The 17,411-nt window shown below is 45.0% G+C and overlaps 1 protein-coding gene across 1 annotated transcript in view; it reads left to right on the forward strand.

Moving 5' to 3' along the window:
• LOC135102903 (carbohydrate sulfotransferase 15-like) overlaps window positions 1-17,411 on the forward strand; it is a 28,614-nt gene continuing 11,203 nt past the window's right edge. The window contains exon 1 of the mRNA XM_064008549.1: window positions 1-155. The gene's annotated coding sequence lies outside the window, so the exon portion shown is untranslated. The remainder of the gene's footprint in view (window positions 156-17,411) is intronic.

The following is a 17,411-nucleotide window of genomic DNA, read 5'->3' on the forward strand; positions in this document are numbered from 1 at the left end:
GTCTGTCCCAACCCTCAAGGCCCGCACAGTTTGTATAGGAGCTCGGAAAAGTGAGCGTGTAGCAGTTACTTCTCCAGGACACTCAGCAAGCGTATGCAACGTACTGAGAAATTATGAAAAAGGGGTGCACACATAACATATCCACGCACTGGAAGGTGAGTTGAGTGCGATGGTTCAGCAACATTCTTCTCTGCTCATTATTCTTTAGTGTCTTTTACTATATAGTTCTCATCAAACACCATACTCGTAAACATTCTCCAGTGTCCTAAAGAAACAACTTCCGAAACATTCTTCATTATACCTATGTACACCTTCACATCTTTCTTCTTGCTTATCTTTACATCCTCAACATTCCTCGGTGGTATTAATACATAATTTTCTTTCGAAAACATCCCTACTACTAGCTATCGGTACCCTCCCACCTTCCCTTCTTTATCGAATGAGGCGTATTCCTTCTTATGTGTACTTATGAAATCTTTGTCGGTACCTATAGTATATTAATCTTTCCAGTTCCTGCTACTTTTCTTTCAATATTTTTCAACATTTTTCACTCCTACATAGATATTCACACCTTCCTTTTTTCACCTCATAGACATGCCTCCTTTCCTTTACTTCTTCAGCTCTCTTCAGTGTCTATAAAACATTCAGTCAGTTACTACCAGCAGCGTCTCATAAACATAACCCCTTTCTGATTGCTACCTGTCCTTGCCCTCAACAACACCTCATTTTTTGATTAATCAATTAATTAATTAATTTATTCATTTGTTTATTTTTTGTGTAATATTAACAGCCTACCACACAGTATCGGGAAGCCCAGCGTGTCAGCATACCTTGGTATGCTAAGGTAGCAAGGCTATTAAAAAAAAAAAAAAAATGGTCACTGGAAAACAAAAAGATATCAAAGTAAATTTAGGTTTTCCTTCCCACTACCTCGCGGGACACAACACCTTAGTGAGCCAAAGTGCTTCCAAGGGCTGTATTCAGAAAAGCTCAGCTCTCTCACCACGATTATTTTCAAAGGCCAAAGAGATGATAAGCTGGGTCCTCAAGAGTCTTTCTCCTGTTGATAATATAGAAATCTTAATAATTCATCACCAGAACCATTAAAACACCCTTAAAACCTGTGTAACTGTGGAGGTGCGGATAGAAGTGTTTCAGAATATGCTCCAAAAAAACAGGTGTCGGTCGGTATTCTTAAATTATGTAAGCTCCTTGTTCTCTCGTTGCTTACGGTTACTTTCATACTTCACGAAGATGCTTCTACGTTTTTTTTTTTTTTTTCTGGTAATAGTGTCAAAGTATCCTGAAAACATCATAGAAAATTCTTATAAACTGATCCGTTTATAGTTAGTTGAAAGTAGTCGAAATAAATCGTTGAAATGTTCGAGAATACGGTTGTAGGAAAGAATGATTATGTGATTTATTCATGTTCTAAGGCGACGCAACAACTACAGAAAGACGAAGAGGAGAAGAAAGTCAATGGATCTATGTAACGCTAAAATTAAACGAAAAATAGTAATATACATTTCCTGCTCCTGCATCATAGCATCAGGATGGCAAAATATGGTTACTTAGCATTGACATGAAACTGTTAGGCTATTCTCAGTTTAAAGTTTAATATCACTAAAGAAATATGATCACCTAGCATCAAAACCAAACTGTTAATGTTAAAGGAAATATCTGAAGGTCGTATAAAAGCTAAAGTCAGTTAGCACCCAGGGTCAGCGTGAAAATGAGCAGCGAAAGCTGACGTCGCCTCGCTTCCTAGTCAGAACCATGCCAGTCCCTTTATCAGGGGCCGTACCTACGAAGAACACTTAGTATTTCGATCCACTTACACTTAAGTGTCGTCCAGGACCATTTAGCTGAACAGGGTACTTAAGCACTACTTTCAGAAACACTGAGCGCTCGCTCAGCAAAGTATTCTAGGGATACCGGTATGAAAAAGAAACAGAGCAAAACATATAACTATTAAAATGAAAGAAATACCACTGAAAGCATATAGAACGTTAAATTTAACGTATTAACAATGTAAAAGGAAGGAAATATGAATTTTAGAGATAAGAAATAGACCGAAATGTGCAATCTGAAACTATATATACGAGTATATATATATATATATATATATATATATATATATATATATATATATATATATATATATATATATATATATATATATATATATATATATATATATATATATATATATAATTTTATTTATTTATTTATTTTCTTCTTCTTTTCTTATTATTCTTCTTGCCTTGCTCCTGTTGGTCTTGGGTGCGATGACATCTCTCACCATATCGCACACTAGCAATATCCCCTCACGATCCTGTCTGTGCTTTTTTTTTTTTTTTTTCAGCGTCTTCATACACATTTAAAATTTCTTTTCTAGGTCTATAAATCATTGACCTCCGTCTCCTCTCTGCTTGTTGTGGTGCGTTCATCTTGATTGTGAATACTTAAGTGTTGGAAAAGCGAGTTGAAACACATCATCCACAACACTTAACTTCGTTGTCCGCCAAGTGTACTTAGGCAGAGTAAGTGTATTGAAAGGTAGGACTTGAGCATTCTGCCAATACTTAGACGTAAGATTTGAAAATTTCGTCTGTTAAGTGTACTTAACAATACTAAGTATTCTTCGTAAGTATTTTTGACCGGGACCCCAGGTCCAGGTCATTGGGAACCACGCAAGCTTAAAGACAGCATTATTTTAATTATTTTGTGTGTGTGTGTGTGTGTGTGTGTGTGTGTGTGTGCGTGCAACGTTTGAATTAAGCAACAACATTTAAGAAGTACAAAAAGACCAGCGTTTGGGGAAAAAGAAACAAACGAAAAAAAAAAAAAAAAACTCGCAAAAGCAGAAATTGCGATGGGCAAAATCTGCTCCTAAAAGACGCGGCTAAAGATCGACTCTAAGGAGCAATGACGTTAATTTCAGTTGGGGGCAGAAGCAGACCAGACTGAAGGTGGAAAGGAGACAAAGGCCCGTCAGCATTTTGGGCTTTTACTATAATCTGTATAAATCTATTTCCAAACCTCGTTGGGATGTTTAGTTTAATTATCATAGATGCTTTTCTGTTCCACTGATGGAGCTGAATCACTATCACTAAAAATCATGAAAACACCCACGGAAATACCTTTTATTTATTTATTTATTTTTTCACTGAAGCCTGTTTAAAACTAAAAAAAAAAAAAAAAAGTCGAGATGATCACCGAAACTTTTGAGAAAGCGCTTCTAAAAAGCTTACCAACAAAACGTGGCCCAGACTGGCACAGAGTTGTAAATTATGGTTCAGACAGAGAATCCTTTGTACAGCGGGGGATTTGTGGATTATTTTGGCTGATGCTGCTGCTGTTGTTCTTGTGAATGGTATTTTCTAACATGTTTTTATCTTTCAACTTGTATAGAATTCACGCTCACAAGCCTCGTACCACCTAATTTTCTGCAATGTTACAAAGGTAAGATACAAATGAGACGCCACCATGACAACAGGTGGGTTTGGACAAAGGTATGCCATTGATGCAGGCCGGCGTGGAGAGCGCGGCGGGTACAAGTGGACTTACAATGGCACATTCAAAGCACTTATCGTGAGTCCTCGTGACTGATTAGTAAGTCAACTTACTCCAATAATGGTCAGTTCGACTTTGTCTCGCTGTGCACAGGTCTCAACTACCCAACTCCCTAATAGTATGCTAAGTTCGTAACAATATGATATGCTAAAAGATATGTGTACTAGGAAACGGCTACTGCTGTGTAAACACCTGCCAGACATAACAATGGGTAATATATATACTTTTTTTAAGACAACAGTGCAGTATTACAGCGCGCGCACACACACACACACACACACACACACACACATACACACACAGTGACGTCATTTATAACAAAACAACACGTGTCTGTCAGAATGTCTGATCCTGGGAAACGTCTATACGTATGTAGTGAACAAACGATGCAATTATGTACGTGTCATACGTATGAGTACCTACGTACGTGCAACACACTCCCACGATTATTACTTGATTAATCTACAAGTCGTCTGGGTATGCTGAGAAATTTCCCAAGCATTCCAGAAAAGGTTAAATGAAATAATAATGGGCGATCTATGGGAAGCTAACACACCCTTCTCTGCCCCACCGCGGCAACGCAGGCCTTAAAAGGATGCCGCTACCACCCTGTCCCTCCCTTCCTTCCCCCCACCCGCTATTCTCTCCCTCCCTCCCTCCTTCCCAACTTCCCTGCACCCAGCCCCCTTCCTACTTCATGTGTCCCCAGACTTCCTCCCACACGCACACAGTACTGCCTACTTGCCTGCCGTTCGGCTGCTATGTAACTTCTCTCTTCCCACTCCCTCTTCTTCAAGACCCCATATCGCCACCTGCATCAAAATTATGATAGGTTCTTGCATGTAATCTGTAAGCACGATACTTTACTCTGACTCAGTGCCAGTAAACAGATGCATGTATTTTGGTACTCGGGTACAGTGAGATCAGTCTATCCATATACTCTCTTGAGGAAGCTAATGAGCGAAAAGTGAAAAGCGTCAACAGCTGTTATTTTCATCTCAGTATAGCCTACTCATGGTTTTACTATCACAGTATTCCAAGAAAGAAGGGGTGACACTCCCAACCGGTTCGGGTCTTGCAGTATATATACAGTATATATACAGTATATATATGCAGTATATATACACGAGTTACTGCGGATATTGCCAGAGGTATTTTTTTTTTTTTTTATCGAAAAATGTTCTATCCACATATGCGTTTTGAGGCGTTGTTTAGCCGTGGTATGAAATTCAAGTGTGGCCTGGAAACAAATATAATAGTCAGCTTGGCCATCTATTATATCTGGTGGATAAAAATGCTTTCTACACATTTCACATTTCTTTCTGAACGTATTCACTGTCACGGTCTCGGAGGGATATTGTGATCGGACTAATATTCGGCTGATTTGCTGCTAGCCTCGCTGCTTCACACTCCCTACCTAAGCAGGCATGGTGCCACGCAGCCCATTATTTTATTTGTTATTTATTGCATCCATACTATCATTGTGCAATGTTTATGTATTGGTCCGTTGTTGTCATTCATCTCGTCATGGGATACTGTAAAGCTTCAAAAACTTGTAGAAGTCATGAATGAATTATTCACTATTTCAGATCCCCACCATAAATAACCACCTGATCCGGCCCTTGCATGTTGTCAGGCCACATTTGAATTTCATGATACGGCTAAACAACACCTCAAAATATGCATATGTGCATAGAACATTTTCCATTTAGAATAATATGTACTTTCATCTATGGCAATATCCGCAGAAACTCGTGTTACACCCTGTATAGTCTACTATTAAATATGTAAGACTCTGTAAGGGACCGAAGGATAAAAAGACCTGTTTCATGATGGTTCGATGACCACCTGGTTCAATTTATCAAAACCTGAGAAGATAAGACGAGCTCTCATGGGAAGAGAAATACCAGAAATACTGTATTTTACAGAAGTAAAAATTTGAACTACTTTACACAACTCATTTTGAATGTAAAATCATTGTAATACATCTCATCGTTACGGTACTGAGTGCATTTACTTAAGTGCAGAGAAACTCGCATATTGTTAGGTCTTACACATAATCATTTAAAGTTGGAAAACACCGTCCGTCAGTGGGCATGATTCATTCCCGCCGCAAGACATCAGCTCACAAACCGTACCGTGACTTCCAATATATATATATATATATATATATATATATATATATATATATATATATATATATATATATATATATATATATATATATATATATATATATATATCGCACGGGGGGGAGGGTTTTCTTTGTTGTTTCTTCTGTTTTAATGAAAAGGTTTTCAATTAATTTTAGATATTGATTTAAAGTTGGTATTGAAAGGTGTTGTTGAAATTCTTTTGTTTTGATTAAGCTTAAAGTTCAATTTAGTTTTGAATTAGCTGTTAATATATATATATATATATATATATATATATATATATATATATATATATATATATATATATATATATATATATATATATATATATATATATATATATATATATATATATATATATATATAGATAGATAGATAGATAGATAGATAGATAGATAGCTGCCCGGACGCAGCTAAAGGATTTTAGACCCACACGGTGACGCGAATCGTTTATTGCATTCGGTCAAACCTGAAGACATACATAATAAACATAAGACGTGCGTAGCACTACTAACTATTACATACTGTATCAACATAACGTATCACTAATTATGAATTATGCTAATTAGGGCAATCAACCCCTCGTAATACAGATGTGGAACTCACGCAAACGTTTGGGGTCTTCAGGAGGCCTGTCACCAAACAAACTTGCGTCTGTATTGTAGAGGTTCGATCTTTCCTGGAGTAGTCACACCTAATTCGGTGGCGGTACAAAGGAGTCTGTCCTTCCGGGTTTCGTTCCTGCTAGCCCTCGGCACCTCACGCCTGCCCGTCTTACCCTTAGATTAACAATAATTCCTGGGTGACTCATTCCTTTATAGAGATCCCTCTGTGCCTTATCTATCCTTCGTGCCATGTCATCAACTTACCACATAAACACAACTCTCATTACCTCGCTGCCGTCTCAGTTGTCAACACGCTGCTTCCCTCTCTTTACACCTCCCGTCAAGCACCACCACCACCACCACGGCCGCGGGCCGGCGCCACCTCCCATTCTTCAGCCACTACCATGCCTGAGTTGCCACAAGTTACCGCTCTTCGTGAAACTGTCCCACAGTTGACAGCGCGATGCACGGCCATTGAAGCTCGTTTCGAAGCTATTGATGCCTGTTTTGCTGCCATTGAGGCGGGTATGGCTAGCATTAGGACCGAGCAGGTCGCCGCTGGCCGCACACTCGACACACTTGTCGAGTCCAACCAAGCCCTCGTCGCGACCGTCACCACTTTCTCAGAGAGGTTGGACAACATCGCCGCCAGCTTTGAGAAGCTCAGTGTGCGGTTCCCTGAGGACCCACCACGACGCCTGTCTCGCAACAGCGCTACTTTGACGTCCCCACCGGTCTCCCGTTCACTCAAAGGCAGACTTCAATAACGGAATGCAGCTTCACATCATCTCTTGGAAAGCCTGTGGAATCAAGACCTACCCAAAGCTGACTTCTCTTAAAACATACATAGGTCGCCACCACCCACACGCCATACTCATTCAAGAAGCCTTTGCAGGCTGTCATGTTCCTGAAGTTGCTCCGGCTCTCCCTGGCTTCGTCTCTAAGTTCATCACGTCAGGAATGGCCTTGTGAGCTACATTCACTCCTCCGTTCCCCACCAGCTCCTGCGCTGCTCTACAGATGACGACATGACGTTCCAGCTTTTTGAGATCACGGTGAGTGATGGAAAGCTGCGGCTCTGCAATGTCTACTCTGCTCCAGGAAGGATCAATCTCCCTGCTCTCCCTGCAGCTGCGCCTTGCGGCATGATTTACATGGGTGACTTCAATGCCCGGCACCCCGCCTTAGGTGATGTCTCCTCCATCCCAAATCGTAGTGGACTGCCTCTTCTTGAGTACATCCGCCGCCACCGCCTCACTCACTGGCCTACTGGGGCGCCACACACACCCGAGGTGGCACGCTCGACCACATCACCTCCGGCTTGGTAGCGTCGCACGTCAAGTGTTTTTCTTTCCGCACTCTCTTCTCAGACCACATCGCTCTTGGGCTTCAGTATTCTCTGCCAAGTGGACCTTCTCTTCCTCATACTCGCCTCCGCATCACCATTCCTCCGAAGTACTGCCCCAATTACATCTCCTACATTTCCAGTCTTCTACTGACATTTGATTTTCAGTCACCTTAAAACCTGTACTCTTCCCTAGTTGGCTCAACACATGACTTTTACACCCATTACGTGACGCGTCCACATGTTAAGAGAAATCATGAGGCTTCTGCCTGGACTCTGGACCAACATATTCTCCAGGCAGAAAGGAAGGCTGTGGATGACGGCCTTGCCTTTCAGGGACAACCAACACCTGCTCGTCTTCTACAGTACCAGGCATCCAGAGATGACCTCGTTGCCCTTCAACAATGTGTGCACACGGAATCCTGGAGAAAATACACCGATGGCATCAACCATTAGACAAGCGTCAGCTCCATGTGGCATATGATAAACAGCGTCATAAAGAGGAAATCCCCGAGTGCTCTCCACCACAGCCCAGCCCAGTATGCACAAGATTTAATAGATACCTGGTCTGAGCAGGCGCAGGCACGCAATCTTCCTGCTCACATTCAAGATGCTCTCTCCACCCACAGGAACGTTCGTACCCTGCGTCTAATGGCTGCACTCCTTCGAGCAGATGAAGATGATGACGTGCTCATCACAGGGGATGAACTACGCCGTGCTCTCGCCAGGTGTAAGGCAACAGCTCCCAGGGATGACAGCGTTACTCACCAGGTCCTCCGACTCCTCCTCAAAGTCCCCGGTAATCCCTTGTTGCAACTTTACAATCTGTGCTTCTGCAGGGGATACATACCGGCTGCCTGGACCTCCAGTACCATTGTGCCCATCCCAAAGCCTGGCACAGATAAGTTCAGGCCCATATCCCTCACCTCCTACTTCTGCAAAGTGTTAGAGCGTGTACTCCTCACCCACCTCATGTTTCGTTTACAAGATAAGTTATCTCCCTGTCTGTATGGTTTCCTGCCACAGAGGAGCATGCATCACTGCCTGATGGAGCTGTACGCCCGCCTATCCCCCATCAGTGTAGTAGCCTTTCTTGATCTCAAGAGTGCTTTCGACATTGCTAACAGGGAGGTTATTCTCGACCAGCTGGTTGAGTTTGGTGTGCGGGGAAACCTCCTGCAATGGATATGTGGTTATCTACATAACAGGAACTCACGTGTGCTCTTCAAAGGAGCAAGTAGTATGTACAAGGAACTCGAGCTTGATACTCCACAGGGCAGGGCGTTAAGCCCCTTCCTTTTCAATATCTTGATGCACTGCTTGCTGACACTTCTTCCTGACATTCCTGGTACTACTGTCCTCTGTTACGCTGATGACATCTGTGTGCATTCCACCTCTGCTCCTGACCTTCAGCGCTTCCTCCAGGCTTTCCATGAATCGGCGTCTGCTTGTGGCCTCATCCTTTCCCCTGACAAGAGTCAAATATTTTCTCCACGGGGCCCCAGAGTACTTCCTGTGCTCACTGCAGGACACAGTATCATCCTGCCCTGCCCACAGTACCTGTACATGGGAGCGCTGGCGCGCGTCACTCCTAGAATACCTGCTCGGCAGCGCATCCATCCCATCATACAGGACCTCCTGCACCGACTAGAACAACGCTTTATCCCCTTGAAGTGGCTAACTAATAATGCTACCGGAATCTCCATCCCCTTGGCAAGAACCATTTACCTTACCTTTATACGATCAGTCATAGACTATCTCTCCCCAACCCTCAGTCAGCTCTCCAAGACTCTCCAGAATAAAGGCTCTCCAGAATAAAGTGATGCGGTACATCCTTGGGTGTCCCACTTCCACCAGGATAGTAAATATGCTAACCAAGCTTGATCTTCCCCCGGTTAAAGAGAGAGAATATACGCCAATGTCTCCTCCTTCAGTGTTAAGTGCCTCCACTCTCCCCATCTTACTCCGCACTATTCTCACGTCCTGAGAGCATCACTTGACCCCGCTGTGCCCCGCCCTCCACTTCGTCCCGGCGTCCGCACCCTCATCAACACAGTGTACTCCACCTTGCAGTGCCTTGGCCTGCGTGTTCCTGTGGTTGAGGTCGATCATGGTCCACCTCCCTGGAGGATTCCCACGTCACAAGTCACCTTTACACCCACTTCCAAGGCGGATCCACCACCACTGCAGAAACAGTTGGCACTGGAGTACATCAGTGCAGTGTCCTCCTCTGTCCCTGCCGCGCACTGTTTCTGCGTGGACGGTTCCGTGCAGCCAGATGGCAGTGCGGGGTGCGCTATGTACTTGCTGACGTAGAGCCACCGGAGGGAGGCTGGGTTGGCCTCAGGCTGCCTAACTCGTCTAGCTCCACCTACTGCGAATTACGGGGACTCCTACTGGCCTTTACTTTCCTCTGTGAACGTCAACTGCATGGCGTGATCTTGTGTGACTCTCAGTCAGCCCTTCAAGCCCTCTCTGCTCCACAACCCACTCATCACTGCCAAGTTCAACAAATCTTGCATCAGTTAGTTTCAGCTCAGGACGGTTCCCTCAACGTTCACTTCACATGGATTCCCTCCCACGTTGGCACTGCAGCCAACGACCAGGTGGATCTCCTAGCAAAGGATGCATGTTGACTCCCCCTGCCCGACGGCGCCACACCCTCCCCCCACTACTACCAAAGAATCATACACGCAGCAGCTCTTCACTCCACATACCACTGCACGGAGACTGAGAGGCCTCACAGTGTATCTATCCAGCACTATGACCACTTTCGTTTCTCCCCACCAAAGTATCGCCGACACGGTCTGATGGTTCATAGGCATAACATTGTGACTGCTTGACTTTGACTTGGATACTGACCAGTGTGGCAAGTGTCTGCGGCTGGGGACATTCCTCACTTTTCCAACTGCAAGCTGTGAAATGCACCCAACGCCAATAGTCTGCACCACTACTGCCTCGAGTGTCCCTCGGTCAGGGACATGCTGCCGCAGGGTCAGCCTTTGCTCAGTGTCTGTGACTTTATTCTCAAAGACAATAATTTAGATGTCATTTTGGTGTGACACCCACACTTCGGTGGGTGCTAACTGTTACTCTGTCCTGCAAGTGTGTCCTGCAAGACACAGACAGCCCTTAAGACATTAGCCTCGGTGCTTCATTGATGGCATGTCCTGATTATGTATCTTTTGTTTACATCTATTTTTCAATGCTATTATGTATGTTTATATGTAGTCCATAACATCATGTTTCAAGAGTCTTCGTTTACGTTTACACATATTTCATACATGTTATTATGTATAGAAAAACAAAGGTTTTAAGGTTTAAGGTGCAATAAATTTATACACCATCTCTGCAGCTAGGCTCTTCACAGCTAGTTCCTCTCACACATCTTCACCACTGTGATTAACTACTATAATGAATTCAGTTTCCATAACCTCTACTCTATTAATTTAGTTTCCTTAGTGTTACCCATGCTTCATATACTAGTTCACTTCAACTCTCATAACACAGATCATATTATTTAGCATACACTTGCTCAACAACATCAACTCGGCGGTCTTTCACCTGCTCGGCGGTAACACTCCCCGTGTCAGGCTTTGCACGAAATTCACATAATACATAAACTCACGTAGTCCCAGCGTCATCCAACAGAGTTCGTAGCCGGTTGCCCCTTTCTCAGCAGTGTAGGGGTTAGAGCAGTGCACACGATCTTTCTCCACAGGAGAGAGCAGACAAGTCTCTTCACTTGATCAGATGACTGACAATTTAATGTGGCCAGTACTTGAACTAGACAACGGCACGTGGTGGGAGAGCAATTACGTTAATGAGAGTAAAAAAACCCCGACATTTTCGTTATGGTGCAGGCTGCGGGGAAAAACTCCGTAACGTAGTCACTCCCACCACTGCCGAGGAACCATTATGTGCAGGACTGACTGGTGATATCTTCAACTACACGGCAATCACTGAGAATTGGTCAGTAAAGCCTTGACATGTTTCCAGCCCCGCCTATATGTTTCATTCACGACAGGTTTCATCCTATTCTCTGGTCTACTACGTTCAGTTCAGCTCCGAGAGTTAACAGTCCTTCCGAAGTGGCCTTGCTTCCTCTCGTGTCCAAACAAGTTATCTGAGTCCAAGACGCTCACTTTTCTTTCTTGAGCGCCGTTGCAGGCAGCCAATGATAGTGTCTCGCCTTTGTAAATACACAACCTCACTCTCTGGTGGTGTTTAGCCTATGCTAGCCTATGCCAGCATACAAATGCACTTCCTGGTGGCGTGTGATCCATACAAGCACACAAGCTCACTCCCGGATGGAATTTGGTCTCTGCAAGCACATAAAATCCCTGCACCCTGCTGGTATCTAGTCTCTGCAAGCACAAATTCCCTGCACCCTGCTGGTGTCTAGTCTCTGCAAGCACATAAACTCCCTGCACCCTGCTGGTGTCTCATCTCTGCAAGCACATAAACTCCCTGCACCCTACTGGTGTCTAGTCACTGCAAGCACATAAATCCCTGCACCCTGCTGGTGTTTAGTCACTGCAAGCCCATAAATTCCTGCTGGTGTCTAGTCTCCGCAAGCACCAAGCACATAAATGCATTCCCTGATGGTGTCCCATCTCTGCAAGCACCAAGCACAACTCATTTCCCGATGGTCTAGTTTCCGCAGGCACCAAGCCCACACACTCATTCTCTCACCAAACTGACTGAAGGACTGGAGTCCCTTAAGGACTGATACAAACTCGTTCTCTGGTAGTAGCCTCTGCAAGCACACAGACTCGTTCTCTGGTGGTAGCCTCTGCAATTGTTATCTAGTGGTGGCCTCTGCAAGCACACAGACTCGTTCTCTAGTGGTAGCCTCCGCAAGCACACCAAGTCGTTCTCTAGTGAACTGATGTCCCTTAAGGACTGACTGAAGGACTGGAGTCCCTTAAGGACTGATACAAACTCATTCTCTGTTAGTAGCCTCTGCAAGCACAGACTCGTTCTCAAGTGGTAGCCTCTGCAAACACTTCAATTCGTTCTCTAGTGGTAGCCTCTGCAACTCGTTCTCTAATGGTAGCCTCTGCAAACACTCCAACTCGTTCTCTAGTGGTAGCCTCTGCAATCACACAGACTCGTTCTCTTCCTTATATCTCTCACTGAGCTGCGGATGTCATTGCAATCGTCCTTTTAGACCCTGTAGTCTTTGTTCAGTCATATTCTCGTTCCATGGCCGGACCTTACCTCTAATCTGTCCGGTGTAAGCAGAAATTAGTGTCTCTAGCTTGATGATAGCAGGCATACCCATGACCTGTCGCTGGAAAGCTTGCTTAAACTCCCAGATTCAAAACAGGTTCCTTCACTAAATGTGGGTGTCACTCTCTTTGAGAGTTGTTAGCCTCTAAAGGAGCTTGGCAAATCCATCACTCTGTGATTTTTCATCAGCTTCTGTTGTCTTATTCAGCCCTTTGTGCTCCCCCTGATGAAGCACTCCCGACAAGACATCAAGCTCGGCTACCGAAGATTCTTTATCCTCCCCCTGGTGTACCTGATCCGGTTTAGGCTCAATCTCTACAAGTTCCTGAGGTGATGTTCTTCAGGCCACTATACTCTCTTTGAGAGTTGTAAGCCTCTAAGGAACCTGGCAAATCCATCACTCTGTGATTCTTCATCAGCCTCCACTGTCTTATTCAGCCCTTTGTGTTTCCCCTGGTGAAGCAATCCTGACAAGACATCAAGCGTGGCTACTGAAGATTCCTTATCCTCCCCCTGGTGTACCTGATCCAGTTTAGGCTCAATCTCTACGAGTTCCTGAAGTGATGTTCTTCAGGCCACCTTATCAATATCTTTGCTGGATTCACCTTGTTCCGCCTTATCTTCGGTCAGGAGAGTCACTACTGATCACTGTATCCTTTGGACTGTGTCAAAGGAGAATCCACCTTGTGCTCCAAACCTGGTGATGATGAAGAGAGGGTGGTGGTGTTACCGTCCTCACTGCTCTTGAGTGAGCCCTTGTCACCAACATCATCTTTCCTCTGAATTGTCTCCGCTTCCTCTTGTTGATCCATGCTGGCCAGCCACGTTGAACAAACTTACGTATTTCACCTCAGCGCTGATGCATGTACTCCATGATGGTGCCCCGCCAGAGAGGAGACACAACCACTCCACAGTGTCTCACCTGCGCAAGGACAGTCACTCTACACAGTGTCTCGCCACTGTGAGGACACAGTCACTATAGAGTGTCTCGCCTGCTCGAGGGCACAGTCACTATACGGTGTCCCGCCTGCGTGAGGACACAGTCATTATACGGGAGAGCATGCCGGAATGGAGTAGGGAGCTGGTAGTGCTCATCTACTATACTCCATTTCCTTGACCATAGCTTGATGACCTCCTTAACCTCCATTGAATAGGCTTCTCCTTCTTCGTAGGTGAGTTCACGACCTCATAGCTTCTATATTTTCTTCCAAACGTTCTCCTGCCTTAAGGTGAACATTCTACCTCTGTTTTTCTCAGACGAGCAGACAAGTCATCCCCGTCATTCCTAATGGATCCATGTTACAGTCCATCCTAAAGGGGTACGTATTGCAAAGGACTCTCTGTGGCTCCGTGTCCTCACCTCGAGTGGAATGAGTGCTTGTGGCACATCCAGACCTATCAATAACTCCACGTTCGATGGTGTTTTACATGGTGTAACTCCCCTCAGGTAGTCCCACGATCTGACCTCTTCATTACTGGCAGCAGCTGTCACCAAGGAGGCCAGTAAATGTTCTTGGGATTTCGACTGTTCGATGCTTCCTCATTCCCATGCTAACTGCAACCATGTTGATCTCTTGTGTCCTCACCATCGACGTCTCTCTCATGAGCATGTCTATGGAAAGGGACACTGGTCTCCCCACAGCTTGAAGTTGGTTAGCCAAGTGTTAAGTACAATATGATGGGTTTTTTTTTTTTTATGTAAGAAGGACACTGGCCAAGGGCAACAAAAATCTAATAAAAAAAAAGCCCACTGAAATGCCAGTCCCATAAAAGGGTCAAAGCAGTGGTCAAAAATTGGTGGATAAGTGTCTTGAAACCTCCCTCTTGAAGGAATTCAAGTCATAGGAAGGTGGAAATACAGGAGCAGGCAGGGAGTTCCAGAGTTTACCAGAGAAAGGGATGAATGATTGGGAATACTGGTTAACTCTTGCGTTAGAGAGGTGGACAGAATAGGGGTTGCCTCCTGAATCTAAGAGGGCCCCAATAATCAACCCTGTCAGTGCCCTTGAGGGTTTTCTTACATTAACCTTCATTATAGGTAAGGCGCCTTTCTTGCAGCTTGATCGCAAGGCAAAACTGTCATTCTCACTCCATTGATCGTTGCTGGTGTGGCTTGTCACAGCTCCTCTTGTCCACCTATATGGGTTTCCTTGTGCTATCATTGTCACAGTCCGTTTGTCTCTTGTTTCTCCTTCTTCCTTCACTCCTTTGCTATTTGACCGTGTGGTGGTTACAATTGGGCTGACACTGCTTCTTTGTCACTTGTTGCTATACGATTTGCTCTCTTGGAGATAATCTGGTTGGTCACTGGCCACTTTTAACCCCCTTTCGTTGTTCCCAGAGGCGTTTGGTAACGCTTCATCTTCCATTGGCTTCTTGGGGCCCAATGGGTTCCTCATAAGGAAATGTAGAAGGTCCGAGTGATAGTAAGTGCATCCCACATCTCAACAGAGCTCGTGGCGTCTGCATTCCGCCATCTGGTGTCCTTTACCCAGGCATGTCTAACATCGTTTCTCATCTCTCACTAGTAGTGTTCTAGCCTGTACAGACATGTCACTGAAAACAGGGCAAGTCTGGAGAGAGTGACTTCCCTGGCACACCGTACATAGTTGATCTCATCTACCATGGTCCTCTCCTCTGACGTCACCAACCCCATTGGTCTCTTCCATGAAGGTGGGGAAGCTCCTACAGATCTACTTTGCCATATGCTCGGATGTTGTTGGGTCCTAGCCTGTCATGCCCATTTTGCTCCCTCTAACGTTTCTCTGAGGAATACTTGAAGCCACTCAATGTGTGGGAACTCACCATCATGGCTTTTCCGATATTCAAAGAGGCTAGTTTCGTAACACTTTTGTAATCTTCCTCTGAACCGCTCAGCTATCAGTTTCATCAACCCTTGCGTGTCTGTTTCCCTCAGGTATCTCAGGTCTCATAGGTTCGTTACCATTACACAATTTGCCAGGTCGTGTACTTGGTCTTTCAGGCCTTGTATACCGTTCCAACTTACAGTTGCTCCATGCCAAACTTTATTGACTAGTTCACTAACGTATGTCTTTGTCTTCATACTCCTCATCCAAGGTGGTGAATGCTTGCTCATATCCCAATTTTGGATCTGTAATTTGTATACTTCCTTGCAATGCCGCCATTATGGGTCCAACATAAGCTAATAAGAGCATTTTGCTGTGCTTCGTTCTGTACAGGATGTTCATCGCCTCCATGTGGACCTTGAAGGCCTGTCGAAATTCCCAATAGTCCCCACAAGAACCTCCACTGAATGTAGGTGGTGGCATGTAAGCGAGTTTCATGGCGTCCATCATTTCTTTCATGCCTGGAGCCAACGCTCCACCCTCAGACTCTCTTCCGTCTTCTCCCTTTAATGCTTCCAGTGCTGGGCCACCCCCTTGTTGGGCGTCGTGCCCTACCTTCTCTCTCTATATCACATCCACTGACTGGCCACCCTCATGTTGGGTGTCGCACTCTGCCGTTGATTGTGTGTTGCACTCCGCTGTTGGTTGTGTTGGGAAAGAGGCATCATGTCTCACTTTGGTTTTCTTCCCCTGGTAACGTATCTGGGCGCATTCCCGGCTGGCACTAAGCAAGTAAGTCTCTTTCTCTCCTGCTCTCTCTTCCTTTGATCGAGACAATCTTCCTCCCCCTGGTTTCGTACTGGGGTCTGTTCTTGGATGGCTTCACGAGAACGAGGTTCAGATGTAGCACAACGAGTCAGTTGATCTTCCTCAGCAATTGGCAATGCGGCGCCACACCTCGTTACTCTTGCGAATTTCTTCAGTTCTTCTTGCGTTATCTCCATCGCTTTCTTCCTCTGGGTATGTTCTTCCATGAATACTTGCGTCAGTTGCTGTATCATCTCTTTCATCTCCCTTATTTGTGTGGATGTTTGTGGATACTTCTTCGCTTCGAATGTATTGTCATCCAGGTGAGCCTCATTCACTGACTCTTCGTTTCGCTGTGAGCTCGGCCCTCCATCCATCGTGACTGGGAACTGGGAGTAGATACTTCGTCAAAGGGGTGTTAGCTGAGGGGTTGGTAATTGAGTGTGCAGGACTGGTGTTACAGAAGAACTGCCAGAAAGGCTGATATCACTGAAGGACTGACTGAAGGACTGACCGAAGGACTGACTGAAGGACTGAAGGACTGACTGAAGGACTAAAGGACTGACTGAAGGACTGGTGTCCCTTAAGGACGCACTGAAGGACTCACTGAAGGGCTAGTGTCCCTTAGGGACTCACTGAAGGACCAGTGTCCCTTAAGGACTCACTGAAGGACGCACTGAAGGACTAGTGTCCCTTAAGAACTCACTGAAGTCCTCACTGAAGGACTAGTGTCCCTTAAGGACTCACTGAAGTACTCACTGAAGGACTAGTGTCCCTTAATGACCCACTGAATTACTCACTGAAGGACTAGTATCACTGCTTCTGGGTGTCACGTCAGATTCCTTGATCGCTGTCCACTATCTGATGTACACTCATCACA

Source organism: Scylla paramamosain, chromosome 8, assembly GCF_035594125.1.
Source record: "Scylla paramamosain isolate STU-SP2022 chromosome 8, ASM3559412v1, whole genome shotgun sequence".
In the NCBI taxonomy this organism is placed as follows: domain Eukaryota; kingdom Metazoa; phylum Arthropoda; class Malacostraca; order Decapoda; family Portunidae; genus Scylla; species Scylla paramamosain.